General features: G+C 40.3%; 1 long non-coding RNA gene across 1 annotated transcript; it reads right to left on the reverse strand.

Annotated features, from left to right (window-relative positions):
* Window positions 1–2,402: 2,402 nt before the first annotated feature.
* LOC125705375 (uncharacterized) lies at window positions 2,403–5,229 on the reverse strand. Its single transcript, XR_007381491.1, has 5 exons — window positions 5,058–5,229; window positions 4,866–4,942; window positions 4,590–4,745; window positions 3,252–3,341; window positions 2,403–3,140 (listed from the first exon to the last, which is right to left on the reverse strand). It is a non-coding gene; the product is annotated as an uncharacterized LOC125705375 (long non-coding RNA).
* Between the last annotated feature and the right edge of the window lie 920 nt (window positions 5,230–6,149).

Consider the following 6,149-nt stretch of genomic DNA (forward strand, 5'->3'; position numbering starts at 1 on the left):
ATTCTAACACATCAATGTCCTGCCAAGTTGGTACCAGGTGCCTGGTTTTCCTGTCTGCTTTCAGGACCTGTGATATGGCCTTCTCTTGTTCAAGCACCCGCTGAATCATCTGTTGTCGAGAACCCCATCTTGTTGGTGTTTCAGTAATGAGGCCATGAGGTAGCAGGTTTAGGTCGGCCTGGCCATTTCTCTCTTCCTTTCCCAAGTTTAAGAAAAGGCACAATATTTTCTTGCACTTGCCAATAGCATGTTCAACACGGGCGTCTTTCACACGTCTCTCTAAGGACAAAATTGGAAGATATTATTAGTCCCATTCCATATGCACAATATCACAGAAAACATCTGAACAAACACATCAGCATATACAAATACCAATATAATCTAATCCTAGATAATTCATTTATTTGATGATTAAAAAACACCACAGCATACTTAGTAATACTATATTAATTACTAATATAATGTTAGTAGTAATTATATAACGTAATGATGTAATAAATAACACACACGCACTAAATGTGTGTGTTTGTATGTATGTATGTTTGAGAAATCCTGTGGAGGCTCACATATAATCAGGGGATGACAATTTTTTTGCTCTAGTACTCTAATGAGTACCTACATGAATTAATTGGTACGCACCAACATTTAAAATATTCTCTGTGTCTCGGCCGTGGTCCTGGTGGTGGTGGCGGGGGGGGTATGGGGGTGCACGCCGGGCTCCGTCTTGCGTAGCACTTATGTCAAGCCCTGCATATAATGTTAAACTAGAACTAAAAGAAACGTTTAACCTATCGATGGCGAGGTGGAGCCTGTGGCCGATGCACTGCAGTCTTGTCCAGCCGTTCATGTCCACTGCTTGTAACTCTTCTTTAAGTCCCCATGACTCCAGCGCTTCCTTTAATCCCTGAGATATCAGTTCACCTGTATGATCCTCGGGGAAATAAGCTGTCTGTAGGCATCTGCTGCACAACTTCCACTCTTCATTGATGAAGTGGACTGTGAGACTAATGCAAGGCTCCATTGTGCGACTCGACCACAAGTCCGTAGTAGTTGTATAACGTTTTATGCTCCAGAGTTCGTTCTTCACTTGCTCGCGGACATTGTGGTACAGTTTGGGCATTTCAGTTTGGCTAGGTACCTTGTAACGTGGATCAAGTGTCTTAATCATGTTCTGAAAGCCGCTTTTCTCCACTGTAAGAAATGGCACCATGTCCTTACACAGGTACATGGTAATGGCATTTGTAATATCAATCCACCGCCGATTCTTTTTCTCATACGGAGTGCCTTTAAAAATGCTTGCAAAATATCAGTCTCCTGGTATGTAGGGCCACCTTTTTTCTTTCCACTTGACAGACTGGGCGTCTGTGGAAGGCGCAGCTTTTGGCTTTCTTCATATTCCAAAACGTGCTTTGTTTTGAGGTGATAAAAGAAATTACTTGTATTCCCTCTGTTCGCCCCGTATATTCATGCCATAGGAAAAATTTATATACATTGTCTTGACACTCAGCTAATGCCTGTCACTACTTGAGGAATGAACTCAAGGGAGTCTTTATTGCGTGCTGTTAAGTGCCAGTCTAGCGATAGGACACCTTAACAAAAACCGAAGGTGAGAAACCTCCAACTCACAAACAGAATAACCAGTAAAAATAAAAAGGTTAAATACAAATAATGCGAATAATGGCTTGTATTACAAAAACGGAAAGATAAGACCAATTAACAAGGCACAAACACCAAAGCCATGCCTGTCTCTCACACATGCAGCAAACATGATAACAGAATATGGCTGGGTGGAGCATCATTAAAGGAAAATCGCAGCCCCCTTCTCAAGGGAACAGCACCCCTTTATACAGCCGCGCACTGAATCACCAATGGCAGAACGGGAACCACAAATACACAGACGTGACACCCCCTCCACCAAAAATCAACTTCTACAGTTGATCACCAAAAACAGATTTTATTAGTACACTGTAAAAAATTATTCATTGACTCAACTTGACTTAGTCAAGTCATCTTGTTGCTTTGACAGAGTTAAGTCATATCTATGTAAAGTGATAAATTAACTACAATTAAAATAATTTGTTGATACAACATGAAGCATGTTGACTGAACATTTTGTGTCAAATAATTTGGATTAAAAAAGATTAGCTAAAATAACAAACCAATGCTGGGTGAACTTAATTCATTAAGTTGTTTTTACAAATGTGAATCATGCTTGTTCAACATAAAATACTTATTTTTTTCAACTTAGTCCTCAAATTTAGTTTGGTTAAGTTTACAGAGGTTGATAGAGCATTACAAAACCTACCAGGATATGCAAATAATACCTACAAAGCTACTACTAATCTACAAAAGAAGTAGTCCAACAAATATTAGCATAGAAAATAACCCAAGACATATTTCAATCTGGAATATTTATTCTCAACTGCAGACAAATGTCAACTAAGACACATGGTCAACTATCTTAACATCAAAAGTATAGGTACTGCTCAAATGTAAACTCCGTTCAAGGCTCCTTTAAAACCAAATAAAATTGTGTCTCAGAGACACATTTCCTCTGAACAGAGCAGCCACAACAAAAAATATTAAATGTCAATTGTACAGCTGCCAAAAAATAATAATAAAAATAATATAGTGTCTTGCTGATACATTAAAGAGATACTTTAAATATTACAAAAATGCCTCTGTTCACGGGAATAGGGCTGAAATACATAAAGTGTATAAGTAAATATAAGTAAGTATATAGACACATTTGCTTCAAAGATCAGCAAGAACATCAAGACACAGAAAATCAAAACATAACCAATGAAGATGCTTGCATTATCTAATTAAATGAACAATTTATTCTTCAGAGAGTGGACTCTGGCAGTGCATGCGTCCAGCCCTATTCCCATGAATAGTCGTTGAATTACTTCAAAAGTGTACTTCAAGTCTTTTGGATAGTCAATGTTCAGAATGTACAGCAGTCCCATCAGATTGACAAAAGCACTGGGTACATCTCGCAAGTGGCGAATGACAATAATTTCTTCAACCACAATGGCAATATCATTGTAGGAAGCTGGAAGGGGCTCCTTCACATCCTCAGCAACTAAGAGTATTCCAGTGAGCATTCCCCTGATGACATCCTCCTCAGGATCCGTGGGCTTTAGGAAAAAATACAAGGGTTTGTTCTTTAGGAAAGTTTTGCCAAATAATGCACAAGTGTATCCCTGCTCCATGTGAATTAGCTTTTTGGATGACATGACACTTCTTACCTCACACATCTTCATGAATGCAGATGGATTTTCCTTCATGTACCACGGTAGACCATGCAAAGCTGTTGCCCTCTTCTTTTGGTTTGATACCTGCCAAAACACACGAGTAATATTTATTTTAGTTTGAAATCTAAAACTGGGGATACACAATAAGAAAACTTTTGCGCACGACACTCAGCTGCATCACAATAAGGTGATGAACACATGTCCGTAATTAACACTGAACATATCAAGCAAGTGGCAGTGTTGCAAGCAGAATGCTGGATGCTGCTATCAATCAGCTAAAATATGAGTTGTAAAAGGGAGGATTTGACTGAACTGTAGCACGTGCTGGAGTTCCATGTGGGAGTGAGCATTTACATGGTGAAAGATGTCACTGATACGGTTTTATGCAGGTGCTTGTTTTTGTAGACCGATGAAGGTGTGTTGGTGGTGTGCTGGCGCTTGTTTCCAGTCAGACATCATGAGTGAAATGCCCCCTTTTAAAAGGCGCTATCTGCCAGCAAGCAGTTTCACCAATTCTATTAGCCAACTTTATCAGATTTAATGTATTTTTTCGGGGCAATAAAAATATCGGTCGATAAATTATCTGTCCGATAAATATCGTGCATCCCTACCTAAAAGTAAAAAGAAAGTGATAAATCAACAGTAGGGTGAAGTAAGAGTTTACCCCTCATTTTCTCTCTCCTTCACTTCTTTCCATCCCCACTCCTTCTCCCTAGTCATAAAAGATCCATTCTCCCACCCAACTTGTTACATAATATAGGTGTGTAAACTACTGCTAACAATGAGTGATGAAGACCTGCCAGTTGCAGGGTGTTCACCTTACACACATAATGAAAGAAAAGTGAAAAACTGAGTGATTGTCATTGTGAACATAGCACAGCACAGCACCACAACAAAATGTGACCTCCGCATTTGACACATCTGAAGGAGCAGCGGGCGGCTAACATAGGTAGCAGCCAGGGTCCAGGGCTTGGGAATGGTACCTTGCTCACCAGTGGTACCTTTAACAGTCTGGGACTCAAACCTGCGACCTTCTGATCACGCGACCAGTTCCCTAACCATTATGCTACAGACTACCATGTCAAATAAAAGCATTTTAGTTTTGTTCAAACCCCTGAAGTTTGAGCTCTGAGTAGTAAAAAAATTGTGCATGTATATGTGATGAAAGTGACACAGTGTACAGCACCTTTGGTTGATAAGATTTGAAATGTTTGACTGAGACTATATTCCACTCATGCAGAGAGCTTTTCACAACATGGAACAAGCACAGCATACCCGAGGTATCCAAGAAGCACCTGTATGACCACAAAGACCCAGCAGAAATATACTCACATCCTTGTCAAGGCTCTCCAGTAAGGATGTCATTTCTTTACTCCCCTCAAAGCGCTTTGACCTCAACAACTGAAGAAGTCTGAGCAGGTGACTGTCCAAACGCTCATAGAACAAAGTGAGGTCCATAGACATCAGCCTGGTGAATTCTTTGACGATCTACAATAAGAAGGGACATTTTAAAAACTTGTGACAGTACACTGGCCTTTCACTATTTACTTAAATATAAGTGACAGTAATATTTACATTCCAGCAAGCTGTCCAGAAACAATACTCAACATTGCCCTTGCCTTTGTAGACGGTCTTCTCTTTTCAGGCTACCGTACTTTGTGCTGAATGAAATCTTCAAGAAGGCACTATAGAGGAAGGAGATTACATGTTAACCCACAACCGCTTGAATCACATATGATTAAACTCGTTTCAGTATATATAACTAATAAATATTTCAGGAACATAGAACAAGCCACCTACCTCTCCTCAGAGGGTAAAACTTGCCGTTTTAAGTAAGCATGGCGACAAAAAAACAAAATTCACAAGAGCTTCCAATAATGCGAACAAAAAAAAGCACAACCTACGTACATTGAATAGGATCTTCAACAAAACAAGATTGTTAAATAATCTCTTCCTTATAGTTATCCCGTTATTGGTGAAATGATTTATGAGCTGGGGTGGCATGGTGGTGCAGTGGTTAGCACTGTTGCCTCACACCTCTGGGACCTGGGTTCGAGTCTCCGCCTGGGTCACATGTGTGTGGAGTTTGCATGTTCTCCCCGTGTCGTCATGGGGTTTCCTCCGGGTACTCCGGTTTCCCCCCACAGTCCAAAAACATGCTGAGGCTAATTGGAATCACTGAATTGCCCATAGGTGTGCATGTGTGAGTGAATGGTGTGTGAGTGTGCCCTGCGATGGGCTGGCCCCCCATCCTGGGTTGTTCCCTGCCTCGTGCCCATTGCTTCCGGGATAGGCTCCGGACCCCCCGCGACCCAGTAGGATAAGCGGTTTGGAAAATGGATGGATGGATGGATGGATTTATGAGCTATATAAATATTGAAGATTTAACAACTTCTCTGCTACACATACATGCATGATTGAACGCAGTTTACGTTAAAACACTCCAGTGATTGAAACGGATTTTCGCTTGAAGCGAGATCAGTTTGCTATAATATACGCGTATCCACTTACCCTTAACCTTATACTAAAAATAAAACGCGGCATGTTAAAAGTTAGCCAAATTATCACATCATCATAAAAAATCCAACCAACGGCTAGCCAGAGCTACCTAAGATGCTAATCTATGTCCAATAATCACAACAAACTAAATATAAAATATGGATAAAAGGTTATGGTAACTGGCCGTGTAAGACAGAATAGTTTATTAATTAACTATGTTTCCTAATAAACTGTGTCCAGGTACTTGCTTGTTAACAGCATTGTGGTTCCAATTTTGACGAAATGGCGGGCAATTTCTTCATCGGGCTTTGTGTGTCATGTGACCCTGGCGCAACATTAGTGCGCATGCGTGTTATGTAAAATGCGGATTGCGACGCATTTTTTGCAGTTAAT

Source organism: Brienomyrus brachyistius, chromosome 12, assembly GCF_023856365.1.
Source record: "Brienomyrus brachyistius isolate T26 chromosome 12, BBRACH_0.4, whole genome shotgun sequence".
Lineage (NCBI taxonomy): Eukaryota > Metazoa > Chordata > Actinopteri > Osteoglossiformes > Mormyridae > Brienomyrus > Brienomyrus brachyistius.